This window comes from Rutilus rutilus (genome assembly GCF_951802725.1).
Source record: "Rutilus rutilus genome assembly, chromosome: 23".
NCBI lineage: Eukaryota > Metazoa > Chordata > Actinopteri > Cypriniformes > Leuciscidae > Rutilus > Rutilus rutilus.
In genome coordinates this window covers 28,801,225-28,822,766 of record NC_140233.1, presented here as the reverse complement: position 1 = coordinate 28,822,766, position 21,542 = coordinate 28,801,225, and the positions used below count along the sequence as shown (strand labels likewise).

The 21,542-nt window shown below is 41.3% G+C and overlaps 1 gene segment (V, D, J or C); it reads right to left on the bottom strand.

Moving 5' to 3' along the window:
• The window catches only part of LOC311283111 (Ig kappa chain V region Mem5-like), a 129,630-nt gene that overhangs the window by 25,952 nt on the left and 82,136 nt on the right, over positions 1-21,542 (bottom strand).

Genomic DNA, 21,542 nt, shown 5'->3' with positions numbered 1-21,542 from the left:
TGGCAGGTGTTAATTTCATAAACTGTGAACAATGGCTTATTTAATCTATAAATTAAGGGTACATGTCCAAAAAACTGGTAATGTCATAATTTGTAGTAGTGCTATAATAATCTGTAGTAGTGGTGTAATAATCTGTTTGGTTGTAAAATGTATTACCTGAATAAAATGAAATCGAATATATCATCCTGTGGAATCATTCATTCACAGACAGCTTACGAAGATGTTCAACTAATAAAGATCTTCATCGCTGGCAAAAAATATGATGCATTTGCAGATTTGTTTTCACTTGACTGTACTGTAGGTCCACGGCCACTTCATCAACGCTCTTGATGTCCTTAAATATTCATGTTACGAGTCCGAGTGTGAAACCGCTTCAGACGATTCAGTGCGTGCAGGAACTGAACAAATCATTCAAACTGATTCGCGAACCGATTTAGACAGATCTGCCAACTTGTTTGATAAAGTCTTTGAACAGAATCGACTCAAAAGAGTGATTCATTTGTGAATTGAGCATCGCTCATGCCCCAGAACAGCGCGCTTGGAATAAACTACGCATTTAACAACATATTGCATTAAAATAAAGTAACGAGAGGGACGTCACCCAATGTAACGTTTTTTCATTAGAAATGTACTTGAGTTAAAGTAAAAGTACCCACATTTAAATCTACTCTTAAAGTACAATTTTAAGTACAACGTGACAATTTTTCCCAAAAAATACTGAAGTAAATGTAACAAAGTAAATGTACTTTGTTACTACCCACCTCTGCCGGAAACCAATCGAGCTCAGCCATCTTGAAGGATATCTCAATTCTCTAATTGCACCGTGAGGAGTGAGGAGGTTCTCCCGCCCTTCTTCCTGAACCCCAAACAACTGTCTTTCCACCTCATATAATATACAGTGTAATATGACATGTTCAGCATTTTCTTTAACCCCACAGTTTTCACAGTATTCACTATTCCTTTTTTCCCCATTAAAAACAAGGTGCCATTCAATCCTGTGTGATCCACTCTCAGTCTTGTCATTATTATGTCCTCCTGCCTAGTCTTTTCTTTATAATTTTTGACAGATTTTTGTACTTTATGATATCCCCTTCCTTTCGTGTCTTCTTCCCATCATTTCTGCCATGTTCTCATACCTTTCTTTCTAATCACTGCTTTTCCTTCTCCTTTTCCAAGTGGAATTGGAACTGTTATTTCCTTCTGTAATGCATCTTTTGCTAGTTTCTCTGCATTCTCGTTCCCTTTCACTCCCTCATGTGCTGGCACCCAACTAAACTGAATGTCTATTCCACCCCGATGTAATCTTAGCAAACTGTGATGAAGTTCTAATAGTAAGTCTTCTCTGGAAGATTCCATTGACTGTATGCTTTTTTATGACAGCTAATGAGTCTGTGCATAATACCACCCTATCAGGTCTTACCTCTTCAACCCATTGTAATGCAATGATGACTGCCACAATTTCTGCTGTGTATACAGATAACTGGTCAGATACTCTTTTGGACATATTTATTTAGAATTTTGGAATATGTTTTCCAACTCCCACACATTCCTGTTTGCTCTTGGATCCATCTGTATACATTTTGAGATAATTATATTAACTGTTCCTTATATAAATACATGTCTTAATTCCCACTTCCTCCATTTGCCATTCTCTTTTCTTTTCCAGGATACTAACATCTTTTTTAACCACTGGGAAAAACCATGGTGGAATATTACTAACTCCGGTCCATCCAAACCCATGCCCCTGATACTTGGAATACTTCCAACAGTCCTGAATACTCCCAACAGTCTTCTTAGTAGGGTTCTCTTTCCCACTTCCTTACAATCGGATCCAATAAGCTAGTGCAAAACTCACTTACTCTATGGTGGCCAAGTTCAGTTCAATTTTATTTATATAGCACGTTTAAGAACAACCATAATTGACCAAAGTGCTTAACAAAATTCAAGATCAAAGAGATAATATACACAATTATTACATGGCTTGGCTGAATTCCAATGTAGAATGCGGTCTGTTATTTCTTGATAACAGACCGCTGCGAACTATAACAGACCGTTGCCATGCAAAACAGCGCATTGCTATAGACGCGGAACGGACTATTTGCTTTGGCGGAAGCAATACAATCATCTTTAAAACAATAAACTCCTTTTTAAATCAATAATTTATCTCAAATTAATTATTTATTTTGTAGGTAGCCATGTAATAAGCGGGATAATGTGTAGAGAGGCGGTCGTTATAGCGAATAACAACCGCTCCGCTTCGCGTCGGGGTCTCGTTCAGCCTGTCGGGCTTGTTATTCGTTATAACGACCGCCTCTCTATACATTATCCCTTACACAATACACAATATACATTACAAAAATAACCACCAGTAGGTCAAGATATCAAAGCTCAACTTGAATTGAAAGCCAAGGCATAGTAATGGGTACTAAGCAAGGACTTGAATGTTTCAATGGTCCGAGCTTTCTTTACATGAATAGGTAGACTATTCCAGAGGTTTGGAGCAGCCACTGCAAAGGCTCGGTCACCTTTGTTTTTTAACCTAAGATCTGGGCACATCGAGGAGCATCTGATAGGAAGACCTCAGTGCTTTGACAGATATGTGGACATGTAAGAGCTCTGATAAATAAGACGGCGATAACCCATTAAAAATTTTAAAAACAATTAATACAATTTTAAATTCGATCCTGATGCAAACAGGAAGCCAGTGAAGCGTGGCAAAAACCGGTGTAATGTGGTTGCGCTTTTTGGTCCCAGTTAAGAGTCGAGCTGCTGCATTCTGGACTAACTGTAACCGACGAAGGGATGACTGATCCAATCCAACATACAAAGAGTTACAGTAGTCTAAACGGGCCGTAGTCTAAAAATACAATAATTTAACAAGTAACGTTTTGTCCGTTACAGTATAAAAAAAGCTTTCATTCGATTCCTCCGTCCTCCTTTTTTTTCCTTGCAGCCTTCCCTCGCATTCTACAGGGGGTGGAGCTGAGACGCGAGGAAAAGAAAAGAGGATGTCTCCATTCCTGGTCTCCTGTTTCCTTGTTTATCTCCAGGTCTCTGTGTGATTGCCCTGCAAAACAAAAGGAAAGTGTATTCATTCTCATCAGTGACTGTTCAACGTGTGTGTGTGTGTGTGTGTGTGTGTGTGTGTGTGTGTGTGTGTGGTAACTCCCATTTGATCCTCTCGTCATCTGCTTCACTCATCTGCCTGCTTCAATCCTTGTTTGTCTCATTTCAATAAAACATTAGTTTATTATTAACACTTACTGGTCTGTCTAGTTTGTGGTTTCATGACACTTTTGTGTATTTATATTTCAATCTAGTTTATTTTTTATCCTTGTGATCAGTATGATTTTCAATGCAGTTCTGTTTAATATGCACATCTATTCATTTAAACACATCAATGCAAACACAACTTTGCATTTGTAATCCAGTTACTTTCAAGTAAATTGATTAGACCACATTACTGAACATTGAGAATTTTGTTTCGCATTAAAAAATCTTGATCTCAGAATAATTGTCACGGAAGTAAATAAGTGAGTAATTTATGACACAGTATATGCATAAAAGCTTCAACCTTGCTGTCGCTTATGTTCTCCCGGATGCCATCATATATAGCAGAGGCAATATTTCCTGGTCAACATTTCCTTGTTCCTGATCCTGGTGGAATATTAATCAGCACTAATGTAATGTGTTATGCTGGGTACACACCAAAGGATAATCGGGTCATATATTTTTGTCATTATTTTTTGAAAATGAAAGACTCACAAACACATGCCTATCCTCATAATTCTAGATTTGACTTCTAAAGTTTTTTGAATTTGACCCAAATCCATAATTTCACTTGCACTGCACTGCAATACAATGAAAGTCCAAAGTTTCAATACTGCTCAACACCATTTTTTATTCATGATTAATTTTGCATTGCATAATAATCTGTGCTGGTCAGAGGTGGGTAATACAGGGAAGTAGAATCCAGAAAGTAAAAGTCCTGCCATATATTTATTCCACCCATGAACTCAGTCAGCTGATTTCACTAATTAGTTCTATCTCCTGTCTGAATTAGCAAATCCAGGTGATTGGAACAAAATACTGAGGAGGACTTTTACTTTCTGAACCTGGACTTTACACCTCTGGTGCTGGTCAACTAGTCTAAATTAAGAACCCCCCCCCCCCCCCCCCCCCAAAAAAAAACAGGAACATTGTGTGTACATGTGATTTATTTTAAATTGGCTACTTAATTTATTATTCCAATATCCAAATATGATTCTAAATTCCACAGGGAAAAGGGCTTCTATTTCTGACGTGATGTCTTTGCATTTGAACATTGCACATTTTAAACAGTACACACATTAGCTGAATAAACGTTAGCCAATACAAACATATTTATGAAAACAGTTGGCAATGAATAGACAGGAGTCCTGTCACATGACCAATAATAGCAAAACGAATCACTTATTCTAAAACGAATCAAGTTTAAGTTTGAATAAGACGAATCTGACATATAGGTCTAATGAGGGCTGTGTTGACGGTAAAGCGTCCGTCATTTAACATATGGAAAAAACACAGATGGATAATACAAAATGCTTTCTGACATTTTGACAGAAAAAAACACAAGCAAGAACAAAATTTAAACTTAGCCCGTCAATTTTCATTTTACAATTATCTTCTCTCTCTGTGTGCGCGCGTCCGTGTTTGTGAGAGAGAGCTCGCGCAGCACTGATACAACAGTGCTTTTTAATCCATAAGTAACTAATGCTCTAGTTGTCATCTAAAATAAATATGTAACATAATTAGGTACTTTATGTAACAAGTGGATTGTTAGTTTCAGGTCATGTTCCAAAGGGGACGGTGTAACGACACTGACAGTCTATCCGGCCAGATGCTCTGAATTAGCGAATCCTGATTGTTTCTCTCATGCTAAAACACCTATGAGCATATACCCAGAAAGGCCTAGTTGACTAGCTTTCTGACACAAGTGTCTACAAGCAGGCCCTGGTTAATGTTTTACACGACTTAATGAAATAAACGAACAGGCCCCTGTTTGTTTCTCATACTATCACGTGCTGCGACCACAATTCCCTTACTGTGTCTAACGTTTGTCCTTTGTGTACTGAAGGCAAAATTACAAGACTTACCCCATTCAGTTGTTTTGGACAACTAGGACTATCTTGCTTCTCTCAGCAAAATTATATGACGCCTCAGGCTGTCAAGTTAGTCTGCCCACAGAACTACCTTTGTTTTTGCCGAGTAACACATTTTCAAATAGCCCCAACCCCTCACGTGGTATGCACCACGAGATGCAACCGATGCTGACCTCACAGATACACGCAGACACGCACACTACCATATATGGACTTCCACTAGTAAAATCTCATTTTACCAACTATTACAACTGTGTAAAGAGTGTTCTGGGTGATTTGCATGTTCCCCAGAATGATATTAGAGTAGTTGTGTTTTTGAATTACAGTAATGTAATCTTAAACTGCCTTTGTGTCCACAAATAATGTATCTCTATGTTGCTATCCTTGTCAATAGTCGTTCTTAGTGTTATTTTGATCCCCTGGGCATGAAGAAGAAGATTTTTGATAAGAGACTGTGATAAACGTTATGGTTCCATGCGTTTTAATTCCCCGAGCATAATATCACATTTTGCCCCTCGTGATTCCACACGAGGGTCGGGCGGCATTAACACACCAGGACAATCTTCCTGCTCTAAACTGATTCGTCATCCAGAGAAAGGGGACGGTACACGGGACACTGATAAAAGCCAAAACCTTCAGTTTCTTTACTCTCTTCTCCCTCCTCCAAAAACTCTGGAAACCCAAGTCCGGACCGGCTTCGGCCTGCTTCTCTTTTCTTTTCTTTTGTTTCTTTTATGTTTTTCTATAGTCTAGTTTCGTTTTCCTATTCGCCTCTGTTCATTCACGAGCTGAATGACCTTAGCCTGAATCATTCCCGGCAACTTCACCTTAAAGAAAGACTCTTTGAAGCTCCCGCGCTCGCGCTCGCATGGAAGACACAGCACGCGCACGCCTCCCCTCACACGACTCACGCTGCTCTTAAAGACACGCAGGACCCTGCCTTCCTTCCTCATACAAACAGAACCATATGCAAGTATCGATTATTGAATTGAACTTTTAATGTGATTTCTTTGTTGTGTCTTAAGGGTTACTGTCTGTGTTTTTGCCATAGCCAACTGCGATCTCTGATCGCAGAGATTTTTGCTTTCACTTCCGATCTCATCTCCCATCTCTCTCTCTCGTCCGCTCTCTCATCCTTTTATGTCATTCTATCTTTCTCTAAGTCTGATCATTCTATTCTCTCTCTCACTGTTATTCGTTATCTTGTATTGTTTAACTGTATTTTATGTACATAGACATATAATCCGTGTGTATTGTGTAGTTTGATATATTCCTTAGTTCGATGTATTATTAAATTCCATATGCCCTTGACTGACTCTGATTTAATTACCCATATTACTTAGTCCCTGAAATGTTCGATCTTAGCTATATGCTTTATCTTGGTACGATTTAAGTAACCTAATTTTACAAACACAGAAAGGTGTCTTTTCAAGGCCTGGAAAAGATACTCTTTCTCGTGGTTGTAAGGATAATTTTCCTTGAGAGTTAAGTTAATCTTACGTTCAATGTTTGCTGGACAAACAGATTGTTTGATAACTAAATTAATTCCATTAAAGTTATCCCATAACTTCGAGCTGAAATAAGAACAATTGATGTATTAATGACGAACCATAACCCGTTATGGTAATCATTCATATATCAATCTAGTTCAGCTGCGATAAATTAATGTAACTGTATATGCAAAATATTAATCATATTCATGATTAATTATTAAAATTCCCTATAAATCATTTGAGCTAATATTAATATTAATGTACAACCCATTGTTCTTACAGTTTGGTGGAGAATGCGGGCAGTTCAAACTTTGTTTATGGGCAATATTCAGTTTCAGTTAAATGTGTATTATGGCTATTGATAATTGAAACATTACACGCGCGTTTTTGTGAATTGTGAGAATGAGTCGCGCTCAAACTCACCAGCTGACTACAAAGTCAGTAGGCCTAACGTTACATATTAACAAGTGCTAAAATATGCCTAAACAATTTTAGCACTGTTAAATGCTACGTACACTGCAGTAGCCTATTTAATATTACAAATGTCAGTTAAGAGATGAAGAAATATCTCTGCAGTTGATACATTTCTAATATTTGTTTTAAATCGCTGTGAACGAAGAATTCTCACGTGCGTATTACCGGTATTAATAAATATGTTTTGAAGCGAGCTTCCTTCTAAACATACCTTGCATGCAAATGTCGTTATTGAATTTGTGGTGAACCACAGTGATATTCAAAAATTAACGATAAAACTCCTGGTCGAAAAAATGGATTAGCTACCCAATTTTTAAACCAACACACTTAAATCATAAAGTGCTATTTTGATTAAGTGCGTATGGGAGTGCAACAGACGTAGCCTACAATTCCTGTTGTCCACATTTGAGTATTTGCGGCAAAGAAACCCCGCCATACTCTCTTGTGCAGTATTAATAGCACCAAAAGGTCCGCCGAGACCTCTGTCTAATTTGTGATTGTTGCAGAAAATCAGCGCGTTACGCGATCTGAAAGCTCTATTAGCTTTGAATCACATGGAAATTGGGTGTAATTCCATTAACTAAACGCCAGAGTGCGTTCGTTAAGTGTTTAGAAGCTTCAAATTACACGCCCCCACCGACGTCACCCTGCGTGAGCGCCGCCTCCCACTGACGTCAGCCTGCATGAGCGCAATTACGCCACCTTGTGGCCAGTTATCAAATAACGCTCTCTTTACTGCTGAACTTTTTTTTTTTCCTGTGAATTAATGTCTAAACTCTTATAACTATTCGCATTTACAGCTTTGCTCGTGCGAATATTATTTTGTGTTAGACCATTTTCCTGCTTTTAACTGATACATTTACTATGAGTTTGGTTCAAAAAAGATTTGAATTAAAACTTAGATTAAATCTCAGCCATTCCCTTAGAGGAAACAACGGCACCTAGTGGCCGCCTCCCGCTAGGTCGGTCCACTCAGCTCTCTTTTCTCTCTCTTCAAGTTTACTTCCACTTGTCTCTTTTAACTATCTTAATAATTATTGATGAGACTTCACTGTTATCACTAATTATTATGGGATATTATTCTGAGTTTTCCTTTTACATGTTCTTTACATGCTCATTCAAATTTGATTTAAACTAGTTTGAATTTTAAATTTAAATTGAGTTGTCTATTCACCCACTGGTATCCACTTGGAGGAAACAGCACCATCGTGTGGCCTTGTGGATACTAAGTCGGCATCACTATTTTCCTCATTTCACTCTTTTATATCGTCTTTCTCTCCTGATTATTTTTATAAATAGGACTGATACTTTAGTGTATCTGGATTATTATAAGATATCATTCTGATCTTTACATTTCCTTACATGCTTATTTTAAATTTTAATTTAAACAAGTTTGTAATTTTTAATTTGAATTAAGTTTTCGGTTTGCCAGGTTAAGCAGAGAGGGAGCACGCCCCCTTGTGGTGAAAACACACTACTGCGGCCTGCCTCTTCTCCTGGGTTCATCCTGCCATTTCATTTTGATTTTTATTTTCAATTCTTATTTTTTTTTTTTTATTCTATTATTTTATTTCTACTTTTTCCTATCTCTCTTTTGGGTTAGGTTATTTTGATAATTACCATCATTATCATAATTTCCTTTTCATTTTATTATTATTTAGTAAAACCTTTGACTCCTATTGCCACATAAATAATCCATTTGGTTTAAACAAACTAGCCTTAATTCACTTTAAGTTTCACTTGTTTATCCTTTGTGTATTTATAGGTGGCATTCACTTGAGCACTGTGGGGAGTTGCAGTCATCTCGGGTTGGTTTCCGCGAGCGAGGTTGCCCAACTGGCGTTACTGACACTTGCCGTTACGTGAGTTTCAGACACTTCCAAATCCCGTACCATCGTTGCGGCACGCAACTGCGACATTAGCAATTTGCCACTCCAAAGGTCAACCGCGCCAGCCGACACACACAAAGCAATTTTGGGACAATAAACCCGAACTGGGGCCTAAAAGTGGGCCACTCCTCAGGAGAGTTCCGGGCGAAAACCCACTTTTGCTGTGTTGTCTGGCCGGGGACACCTTGGTGTTGCCAGGTTGTGTTTTAAAGTCACAAGTTGTCTGAGAGGGCGCAGCGAGGTACAGGGAGAAAACGAAGCTGCCTGAGGACACTGCGGTCAGGTGTTAGGAACCGTCGAAGGGGTTGACTGAGCCACGGGTCCCACCAGAGCGGCTTCAATTCACCACAGGTAAACTAAATTTAGTAAAACCCCTTTCCTGTCTAAGCCACAAAAGATTAGATATTCCCTTGGGTACATTCTAGATGTTTGGCCCATCTCTTCTCTAAGCCATACCATCTTCCTAGGTTTCCTACCCCGATAGCCCCACTCACCTGTTGGCCTATCTCAAACCCTAGCAGTGGTAATAGCTTAGGTCTCTTTATCCTCTTGAACACGTACTGTGTTACTATTCTGTTTATTTAATTTCAGACCTAGTCATCACTAGTGTTTTGTTTTACCTCAGTCTTTTCTATCCTTTGTTCTGTTGTGATTTGGTTCTTTCATTTCACCTAGAGACAGTAACCTGTGAGAGCCACCAAGGAAGCTAAATAGTAGAGTGATAACCAGCAGCCAGTGTCACCACGTGACCCGCTAGGCTACTGCCTGTCAAATTTCCATTGCAGGTCCTTTGTCGACCCAAGTTAATTGGAACTGTCTAACTGTGCATCAGTTAGCCCCAAAATTCTCATAAACGGCATAGCCCGTATGAGTATAGCTCGTTAACCTTAGAACGAACTTGCATTGGTCTCTTTGTGTGTGTGTGCTGTGCTTCTCTCACCTACAGTGAGCCAGGATGTCCCGTTCATCCAGTCCAGCAGTCCACGGGGGCAGCCTCTCGACATGGTTGAAAGCAATGACTACCCCCTTCCTGCCAAAGGACGCCAGTGACCTGCAGCATCTGAGCCAAACGCAACTGGACACCGAGCTAGACGAGCTGATAACACACGATCCTACCCAAAGCTACAACTACAAAGACTGGGCCAGGATCTTCAGCAGCGTCACCCACAACGTCGTCGCCCAGGCGAGGCTCAGTGAACGGCGCAACATCGACCTGGAGCAGCAAGCAGCAGCGCTACAGCTTCAAGTGGAGGAGGCCCGGAAAGACCAGGCCCGAACCCAGAGTCGTCTAGATCAGCTCCTCCTCGAGACCCAGAACCAGCGTGAGAAAGAGGACGCCACAGATCCAGAGCTACAGAACGAAGTAGAAAGACTTCGAAATTCCCTGCAAGATCTGCGCCTCGACACAGACCAAAGAGAACAGTTGGAGAGAGAATCCAGAAAAGAACTCGACGAAAAACTCCAACAAAGTGACGCTCTCCTAGAGAGAGTTGAGACTGAACTAAAAGAAACAAACGCTAAAGCCAGGGCCTGCGAAAAACACTTGCAAGCGGCCCGAGCGAAAATCGGCGAGCTTACTCTGCAGAGAGACGAGCTCCAAGATGAACTTGACACTGTTCATGCAGAACTGAGACATTCTTACAGACTACAGAGTGACTGGAACAGAGAAACACACATCACAGAGTTTCTCCCGGCCAGCCACCCCAACCCTTTCAGCCAAGAACCCAGAGCTGAAAAGGGAGATGTAAGCCCACGGCTCAAGACATCACCAGCCAGCTTTCAAGAACACCTGTCAGCAGCAAAAGGGGGAGGACCCTTTCAGACAACCCATGCCACTAACCACGGCACGACCCCCAGAGAACTTGACAAGCTAGCCCGAAACATTCCTATGTTCGATCCAGATTCTGCAGAAGGTTGTGACATTCATGCTTATTTAAAAGATATTGACTTTCACTTGCAAACTGTCGCCAATTTGACAGCTTGGGACAATTTGTATCTGTTAAGAATAACGGCTAGCAGTGATGTTCGTAGCTTCCTAGACCGTCAAACTGAGGCTGTCAAAACGGACATCCAACAATTACGGCAAGCTTTGATCCGCGAATTCTCTGATCCAGACTCCGATCAAGGTTTCATCGTTGCTGTAGACCTCAAGCAAGGTCGGCGTGAACACCCCCAGATCTACTACAACCGACTCCGACAAGCCTTCTTTGGAGCACGGAATGAGCCCGGGATGGAACAGGATGTTACCTTTAAAACTCTTTTCCTGCGGAATCTCCATCCAACCTTATCCCATCATATTGGGGTTCTGGCCGATGCACGGACCATGTCTACCCAACAGCTGCGTGACTTAGCCCATAAAGCTTACACCAAGCAAAAGACTATTTCTGAAAAGACTGTGAAAAACCCCACAATCTATTCTGTTTCTGAGCACTGTTCAGAACTGACTTTAGAGGGTGCCCCACAACACCACAGTCACAGACATTTTTACAGAGAGTCACGACCGTTCCAAACCAGCAGAGGGCAACACAATCGCGGTGGTGCTCGTCCAAAGCACCAGAGCGAGCGCTCTGAAAGATTCCGGGAAGCCGGCCGGCGACCCAAGAAGAGCCGACCTCCACCGTCCAGGACAACAAGCCCCGACAGAGAGTGGAACCACTCTCGACACGACACTGGTAAGCTCAAGCCTGAGCTCACATCACATAACCACAGTGCAGCCACGTCTGAAACAGCAGAGATCCTAAGGGTGCTGAAAGAGCTTCTTCACCAGAAACGTTGCAAGAAAGACAAGAAGGACGAGCCAGACATCTTATGCCTAAGCATAAGAACTGAAACCAAACCATCTGACCGCCAGCTGACTGAGCCAAGCACCCCGAACACTGCTCGTCATCCAAAGATCACAGAGCTAACTGTCACATCACAAGGTGACAGCATCACCAAAGCTCCACAGCTGACAGCGGCACACCCTGAACGAGATGGCACACTTCCTCACACCAGGTACCAAAATACCAAGGTACCAGGAAACGCTGTTCTGTCTAACTGTCTCCGCAGCAAGCTACACGGGACCGGTCCTAACCACCCGATGACCGTTACACCTGTCCCGATGCCAATGTTCCTGGGCAACCTCATTGAAAAGGGCACAGGCCGAAAACTCTACCTGAACATCACGTTGGAAAAAGAAGTGAGCATGGAAGCCTTGATCGACACAGGATCAGACATTACGATAATTTCAGTTCAACTGTTCCAAAGACTCCAATTTGAAGCTAAGAGACAAGACCGAACTCTTACACCTCAAACTTGTGAACTGAACGTACAGTCATACAGTCAACATGACATCCGGCTCGAACAGGTAGCTCACATTCACCTGACAATTGGTCCTTTGAGTCTACTCCATCCAGTGTTCATCTCAAAAATGGACACCTTTCCATTCCTCATCGGCAGAGACCTTCTAGATCGTTTTGAACCGTTACTGGACTTGAAACAGCTCAAGATCTGGGCTCAAGTACGAGAACTTTGCCCCCTCCAGTCACAGCCAGACGGTCAGGTCACAAAGGTCACGGGAACTTCCGCAGAGCCCGACTTTCAGGTCACAGAGTTCATGGGAACTCCCACAGCCAGCCAGGAAGACACAGACTCAGCACCAACTGAAGGTTTGAATCCGCTACCCTGCACCTTACAGCCCACCAAAGACTTTGACACTTGCTGCCTCAATGTCATGACTGACCTGCAGCGACATGACCTCACTCAAGCCATTGCCAAGCCTGGTGCATTAAACAACAAGCTGTGGTCACTTTCAACCCACCCACCCACCCTAGAGGTTGAAGGGCTTACACACAGCATAAAAACTTTACAAGCTCAACTGCCTACCTCAGAGCCGCTTACGCTGGCTCCGCTAGTGGAAAAGACAACCATAATGGACATGCGGACTTCTGTCACCTACATACAGACTCTCCTTATCCACCCTCACACGCCGTCTGACCCCACTGACAACCAGTGCCTCAGACCACTGCATAACACAACACACATGCTGCGCGTACAGAACAACATTATGAGTTGTGCACCGATTGACATCACAATGCCAAGGCTTATAATGCCACGGCGCACAAAGGGGGATAAACTGCTAATGTTCGTCTCTAACGCATCATGTGCTGCACACCGCGGCACCAGAGACACTGATGAGACACTGAAGCAAGCGACATGCCAGCAGCAAGATGTGGCAAAACATGGGCCAAGGCAAGCTAAACCCAGTCGCCGCCCACGAAGTAAAAAGACTGCCCTGTCCAATCAAAGACAACCCTTGCTGGCTTCTTCCTCCCCTTTTTCTCTCTCTCTCCCTGTTGTCTGTACCAGGTTGCTGCCGTGGTTCGCCATGCTGTACTGTCAGCCAACCAGAGGACAGCTGCCACTGAGAGAACAACTGAGACTCCAGATCACCGACGACAGGACCTACCCCCAGCAAGTGCATGTTCGACTCATCCAGCCCCGCCCGGTCTACAGAGCACACTACCCCAGCTCCGTAGCCCAATACATCTGGACAAGTGTCCGACGGACAGAGGACTCCCTCTCTCACGCCGAGGCCAAGGTCGAACACATGTTCAACCAACTTGAGAAAGTGACTGTTGCACAATCGGGACTCCTAAGCACCAACCACCACTCCAGCCGGTTTCTGGGAGCGTTGCTCGAAGCCGTAGCTGCCGCCAGAACTCTGTTTAACATTGGTATGTCCAGTGTAAATGCAGCGAACCAGACCGCAAACTCCATGAAGCCGCGGTTTAGTGTCTTACAGAGTGACTTTGTCCAGACTCAGCTGGTTACAGCGCCAACGACAGACATGCTGTGGGAGGTTAGCTCCTCCAATGACAGCATAGCCACAGGTGTAATCCCACCGTACCTGATACTAAGCCTGATGCTAACTGTGCTGGCTTCCGCCATCAACACGCCAGCTGACCTTCTACAAAAACACCTGGCCTACTCTCTGGGTAGTGCCATCTCACTCTGCGTCGATCCTGAGCAGAGAGAAGTGTGCTTTCTCCTACATCTGCCCATCATCGAGTCAAGCCAAGTCTACAGACTTACAGACATTTGCAAGGTCAGGGTTTGGAAACGCAACACACACATCAAGATACGCACTCCAGACGTGGTGGCCTACCACGACAGCGACACACAACCGTACTCAGCCCCAAACCTGCACCTGTGCACTATGACCAAAGACATTTATTATCTCTGCCCTGCCGAAGCTAAGCCTCACACACAAGTGACAGAGACGCAAGCAGAGATTGTAGGTGAAAGTTGGCTTGCTAACACACCTGTGCACACCGCCACTGTCACTCACGACCAGCATGACACAAACAGCCGTGTCAACATGCTCAACCAGAATACGGGACTTCAAGTATCGAAAGGTGTCACCCTACACCTTGATGGCTTGGCATGGTACCATCTTCCGAGCAAAGAGTACCAGACAGCACTGAAACTCCCATCCTCCAAGAACTTCAACTTCACCTTGAATCCAGGACTGGAACTCTGGATTGAGAAAAGGGGGTCCCAACTCACCGACCCTGCACTGTCTCGACGACCTGTTCTGAACACTTCATCTGCGGTCCAAGCCGGGACCGCCGCCGACATTGTGCAGTGCACCTCTGCAGGTAATCAGCCACACCCTAACACTAGGTTGGCCTCTATCCTGTACAGAAGACTCAACGAGATGCGATACTGCCAAGCTCATGAAAGCTGTGCACCTCTGCAGGTCTCAGGGGTGTCAAGTCAGAGACCACGCCAAACCTCATCGAGATGAAGCCTCAGCTCCAAGAACCACCTGCCTTCCCCCATCATGATCCACCTGCTACACAACCATCATGATCCACCTGCTAAACAACCATCAGGATTCACCTGTCATCAGCCCATCGTGATGATTGTCGTCCGATGATGTCCACACAGGGACTTCATCCGACGAAAAGGGGGAGATGTAACGACACTGACAGTCTATCCGGCCAGATGCTCTGAATTAGCGAATCCTGATTGTTTCTCTCATGCTAAAACACCTATGAGCATATACCCAGAAAGGCCTAGTTGACTAGCTTTCTGACACAAGTGTCTACAAGCAGGCCCTGGTTAATGTTTTACACGACTTAATGAAATAAACGAACAGGCCCCTGTTTGTTTCTCATACTATCACGTGCTGCGACCACAATTCCCTTACTGTGTCTAACGTTTGTCCTTTGTGTACTGAAGGCAAAATTACAAGACTTACCCCATTCAGTTGTTTTGGACAACTAGGACTATCTTGCTTCTCTCAGCAAAATTATATGACGCCTCAGGCTGTCAAGTTAGTCTGCCCACAGAACTACCTTTGTTTTTGCCGAGTAACACATTTTCAAATAGCCCCAACCCCTCACGTGGTATGCACCACGAGATGCAACCGATGCTGACCTCACAGATACACGCAGACACGCACACTACCATATATGGACTTCCACTAGTAAAATCTCATTTTACCAACTATTACAACTGTGTAAAGAGTGTTCTGGGTGATTTGCATGTTCCCCAGAATGATATTAGAGTAGTTGTGTTTTTGAATTACAGTAATGTAATCTTAAACTGCCTTTGTGTCCACAAATAATGTATCTCTATGTTGCTATCCTTGTCAATAGTCGTTCTTAGTGTTATTTTGATCCCCTGGGCATGAAGAAGAAGATTTTTGATAAGAGACTGTGATAAACGTTATGGTTCCATGCGTTTTAATTCCCCGAGCATAATATCACATTTTGCCCCTCGTGATTCCACACGAGGGTCGGGCGGCATTAACACACCAGGACAATCTTCCTGCTCTAAACTGATTCGTCATCCAGAGAAAGGGGACGGTACACGGGACACTGATAAAAGCCAAAACCTTCAGTTTCTTTACTCTCTTCTCCCTCCTCCAAAAACTCTGGAAACCCAAGTCCGGACCGGCTTCGGCCTGCTTCTCTTTTCTTTTCTTTTGTTTCTTTTATGTTTTTCTATAGTCTAGTTTCGTTTTCCTATTCGCCTCTGTTCATTCACGAGCTGAATGACCTTAGCCTGAATCATTCCCGGCAACTTCACCTTAAAGAAAGACTCTTTGAAGCTCCCGCGCTCGCGCTCGCATGGAAGACACAGCACGCGCACGCCTCCCCTCACACGACTCACGCTGCTCTTAAAGACACGCAGGACCCTGCCTTCCTTCCTCATACAAACAGAACCATATGCAAGTATCGATTATTGAATTGAACTTTTAATGTGATTTTTTTGTTGTGTCTTAAGGGTTACTGTCTGTGTTTTTGCCATAGCCAACTGCGATCTCTGATCGCAGAGATTTTTGCTTTCACTTCCGATCTCATCTCCCATCTCTCTCTCTCGTCCGCTCTCTCATCCTTTTATGTCATTCTATCTTTCTCTAAGTCTGATCATTCTATTCTCTCTCTCACTGTTATTCGTTATCTTGTATTGTTTAACTGTATTTTATGTACATAGACATATAATCCGTGTGTATTGTGTAGTTTGATATATTCCTTAGTTCGATGTATTATTAAATTCCATATGCCCTTGACTGACTCTGATTTAATTACCCATATTACTTAGTCCCTGAAATGTTCGATCTTAGCTATATGCTTTATCTTGGTACGATTTAAGTAACCTAATTTTACAAACACAGAAAGGTGTCTTTTCAAGGCCTGGAAAAGATACTCTTTCTCGTGGTTGTAAGGATAATTTTCCTTGAGAGTTAAGTTAATCTTACGTTCAATGTTTGCTGGACAAACAGATTGTTTGATAACTAAATTAATTCCATTAAAGTTATCCCATAACTTCGAGCTGAAATAAGAACAATTGATGTATTAATGACGAACCATAACCCGTTATGGTAATCATTCATATATCAATCTAGTTCAGCTGCGATAAATTAATGTAACTGTATATGCAAAATATTAATCATATTCATGATTAATTATTAAAATTCCCTATAAATCATTTGAGCTAATATTAATATTAATGTACAACCCATTGTTCTTACAACGGATTGAAGTGATGCACAGATGGATAATGGCTATTTCATATGTTACAAGAACAGCCTTTTTCCACCTTAGAAACATTGCTAAGCTACGTAATATGCTATCAGTTTCTGATGCAGAAAAGTTAGTTCATGCATTCATGACCTCGAGACTAGATTACTGTAATGCTTTATTAGCTGGTTGTCCTGCATCCTCAATAAACAAGCTACAGTTAGTGCAAAATGCAGCCGCTAGAGTTCTTACTAGATCAAGAAAATATGATCATATAACACCGATTTTATCATCACTGCATTGGTTACCTATAAAGTTCCGTATTAATTACAAGGTATTGCTACTGACTTATAAAGCCCTAAACGGCTTAGCTCCAGTCTATTTAACGGATCTTCTATCGCCCTATAATCCATCGCGCTCTTTAAGATCACTAAATTCGAGGCTTTTGGTCATACCTAGGATATCCAGAACCACCAAAGGAGGGAGAGCATTTTCACATTTAGCTCCAAAACTCTCCAAAAATAGCCTTCCTGATACTGTTCGTTGCTCAGACTCGCTCTCCCAGTTTAAAACTAAATTAAAGACGCATCTCTTCAGCCAGGCATTCATATAATACTTTTAATCTTACAGTTAAATCTGACCTCTAGTTCATAAACGCCAGAGGAGAACTGGCCCCCGACTGAGCCTGGGTTCTCCCAAGGTTTTTTTTTTTCTCCATTAGGTCACCTGATGGAGTTTTTCGGTTCCTTGCCACTGTTGCCTTTGGCTTGCTCAGTTGGGGATACTTAATTTAATTAATCAATCAACAATACTATTGATCAGCATTACCAAAGGTGGACGTTTTCCACTAGAAACAAGCATTGATGTACTATTTTATTTAATACTGTGAAGCTGCTTTGATACAATCTGTATTGTAAAAAGCGCTATATAAATAAAGTTGACTTGACTTGACTTGACTCATGGGTTGAGGATAACCTGTAGAAAATTTGAACGAAAATGGAAAAAAGACAAGTTACAGGTATCGTTTCAAATGTTATGGGAGTCTCAAGACAACTATCAGAATGATAAGATAAATTATTTTGCAGAAGCAAGACCTCATGAGGAGCTCCATCATGTGTTACTCTGCAGACGTACAGCTCTCCCGCTTCCCAGCGTGCTTTGCTGAGGGTCAGGACGCTACTGCGGCTGTAGCGGCCGTCCTGCTGGCTCTCTGCGCTGGTCAGAACCCCCTCGGTGACCTCTGACCCGTCCAGTGTCCAGCTCACCAGCGCCCCCTGTGGAGAGTAAGAGCTGAGCAGGCAGAGCAGTGCGGCTGATTCTCCAGAGATCTGCAGAGAAGAGGGCGGCAGCAGAGACACTGAGGGCTTCACTGTGGGACCAGCTGCAGGAGACAAACACAACACATTCACACACACACACACACACACACACACACACACACAACACTTTATTTAAAGCTTTCATACATATTGCATTATAAAAGTATTTTAAAGCATTAATTATGCACTGATATATACATTAAAATGCATGTATGATCTCATCAATAAGTGTAACAGCAGTTATAACACATATTATCTATTATCAGGCCGATCTGACTGCTTTAATTCCAGCAATTATTCACTCTAAACATAAATATCTTAAATTTTGAGATATTCACCTGAACTGAAAATGTAACTCAATTTCAAACAGAGTTAAAACACAATTGAATCATACAGAATGAACAAAACACTGAATTATAAGCACAACATGAGCAAAAGAGATTCAGTATCATTGACTGAACTACAGAAAGCAGCAACATTTACATTCTGATGTCAAATCTCTTTTTTCCATGTATGATTTCTACAATAAAAGATGATCTAAATATGAACTCAGTGTAGAAATAAATGAAGGAAAAACAAACCTGTAATAAACTGAATAAACTCATAGTGAGACACAGTGTGGAAATATGTTTAGAGTTTTATTTCATTTTTTTATATATATATATTTTTTGTTGTTGAAAGAAATAATGCTATTCTTATAATAATATCATAGTTTTAGATTCAATAATTATACAAAAATATCAGTAACACTTTATTTAAAGCCTTTATACATATTGCATTATAAAACGTATTTTTAATGCATTAATTATATATTGTTTTACACATTATGATGCAAGTATAATCTCATCAATAATTGTAACCAAGGTTTTAACACATTATAATATTATCTATTCATTGTTACACCCCCCAAAAAATTATAATACACTAAAACTCATGACAAACAACCAATTCTAGATGTAACAAGGAATGTGCAAATATTATAAAACATTTTAACTTTGGTTACAGTTATTTATGAAAACATATATGACATTATAACATACGCTATTAATACCTTTATAATGCATTATACATAAAGGCTTCAAGTAAAGTATCACCACAATATCTAATAATCATTATTATTAATAAATGTTGTTCTTTTTTTCAACTGTAAAACACTTTCTGAAATTAAAATTATATTTTTATTTAATATATAACTAAATAGACTTACATTTGATCACCAATTTAGTTCCTCCACCGAATGTGTACCACAGTGATACAATCTAATGAAACGCTCGTACAAAAACCTCTATTCCACTCGAGTGAACACACACTCCAGCAGAGAGAGAGAAACAACACTTCAACACACTGATATTAGAAGATCCTCAGCTCTTCTCAACACTCACTCATTCAGATTTGACTAAATGCTTTCTGATATAACACTGTTTAAAGAAATATATTTGATGAGCTGTGACCTCTGAGGTGACCTTTGACCTCTTTGATCATGGATGATGTTGTGGAGTTTCTCATAATGATGCTTCTGTTCTTCATATGCAGATCAATCATCATGATTCACAGAAAAACCTGCAGCTTCAGACTTCAATCTTCAGTGAAAATCTCTTCAAATAATGAGTTTATTGAATATTAGAGCCAAAGTCAATAGAAAGTGTCAACAATGAAAATATAAAAGGTATTTTGCATGTTCTACACAGTCAAGCATGTTTTCATATTCAAGGTCTGTTCTAAAAGTATCTGGACTGGTTATGAATCTCCACACAAGATCATGAAACGTGAACAAGCTCTAATATGTCTCCATCTTTAACAGCCTGTTTCTTCTCCATTTGATGATTTCAGACACACATGAGGCTTCATGATAGATGGAGTGACACCATGAACTCTGATTAGAGATTCACAATCAGTCCTGATACTTTCTGAACAGACTCATGATTCATGATCTTACTTTAGTGATGGCGGTTCATCTAGTGGAAGTGTAGCAGTGATGATGGTCACATGACTGAATATGGACACAGAGATGGACGTTCATCTGCACATCCTCAGTGTCTCAGGAGTCACAATAAAAATACTAAATAAAGTCATGATTCTGTAACTCTAGTGTATATTAGTTTGTTATCAGCACAAGCTGTTGTAAATCCTGCCCACTTCTTTGCATTGTCAGCACATGCTTCAGTGCTCTGAGAGTGTTTATAGTGCTGTGAGTTTAACACTTCATGACTGAGAGCAGAACACAATCTTCATCATCACACAAGACTAAACTACAGCAATGAACACAATCAACATCTTCATCTGGACCATTGCACTGTTTATTCAAGGTTTGTGTAATAGTTTTTATAATGATTATTAATTATCTTAAAATGTGAAATGTATATATTTATCATATACTGTATATCATCATATATAATTTTCATTTTTGTTTGTGTTTTCTTCCAGAGTGTAGAGGACAGATCACTGTAACTCAGAGTCCATCAATACCAGCAGTTCAACCAGGAGAAGAAGTCAGAATAAACTGTAAAACCAGCAGTAATGTGGATGTGTTGAGTGGTAATCATCGTTTAGCCTGGTACTCACAGAAACCTGGAGAAGCTCCTAAACTCCTCATATATTATGCAACAACCCGTAATACTGGAACTCCATCTAGATTCAGTGGCAGTGGATCTGGTAGTGATTTTACTCTGACCATCAGTGGAGTCCAGACTGAAGATACAGGAGATTATTACTGTCAGAGTTTACACTATATCAACAGTAACTGGCTGTTCACACAGTGATAAAGAGTCATACAAAAACCTCTGTCAGTCAGACGTCACAGTGACTGCACTGATACAGCTGAGAGAAACTGCAGCTGCTGATGGAGGATCACAAACTACACAATATCAAACCTTTCACAGACTTTATTCATTTTTTATGATGTAAGTAAACATGTAAGACAATCTAATGTGGAGAAATGTGAGTGGTGCTTGTCTGCAAAACTTATTATATTAAAACTTATTACTGTAGGAAAGTCAATATCTTTAATTGCACTTACAAAATTCACCACTAGAGGGTCACATGTCTTTTACATAACTGAGTTCCCTATCAGTCGCTCACGTTCGACGTTACGATGACGTGACAACGTAATTGGGATCACTTCAGGGAGCTCTATCATCTTCGAGTGTCAACAGAACGAGCCAATGAATGTTGGTGTGCGTGAAACGCGTCACGCGCCCCGCAGCGCGGGTATAAA